We start from the raw sequence: 625 nt of genomic DNA, 5'->3' as shown, positions 1-625 counted from the left end.
GGGAGGCTGCTGTGCCTGGGGAGGGGCCAGGGGAGAGATGGGGGGCGTCAGCTGGCTGAGCACAGGCGGCTGTGTGCTGGCACCAGTGGGCACCCTGCCCCTGCCAGGGATCTGGAAGCATTCACCAGCTCTGGGCTCACTCCGTACCCAGCCCTGTACCCAGCCCTGCCATGGGGGCGGGGGGGCGGAGGAGGGCTGAGGTGGGAAGAAGGCAGGTGGCGAGGTGGGATGTCCCCCTCACCCCTTCACCTGCCTGGCCCTGCCTGGCCCTGGCTGACCGTGGGGGAGGGTGGGCGAGGGCATCTGCTTTCCCTCAGGGGGTCAGACAGTTGCTGTCGCCGCCCTCTCCCAGCGCTTCCTTCCCGACAAGAACCCTGTCTCCAGCTGTGGACCAGCTGGGAGCTGTCTGTCCAGTCTGTAGGAGGTCGGGGCGGGGACGCGTCTGCTGGGCGGGTCTAGGCGGGGTGTGTGTGTGTGGGGGGAGGCGCAGGGAGGCCTCCGTGATCCCTTGCTTACCCCAGGACCTGGAAGCCTGTGCCTCTAGGGGTGCAGGAGCCAGGGCTGGGTGAGAGGGGGGAGCAGGAGCCAGGGCTGGGTGAGAGGGGGGTGCAGGAGCCAGGGCTGG

This window comes from Myotis brandtii, unplaced genomic scaffold (assembly GCF_000412655.1).
Source record: "Myotis brandtii unplaced genomic scaffold, ASM41265v1 scaffold434, whole genome shotgun sequence".
Lineage (NCBI taxonomy): Eukaryota > Metazoa > Chordata > Mammalia > Chiroptera > Vespertilionidae > Myotis > Myotis brandtii.
The sequence above is the reverse complement of the archived record's forward strand: the minus strand, read 5'-3'. Positions refer to the sequence as shown.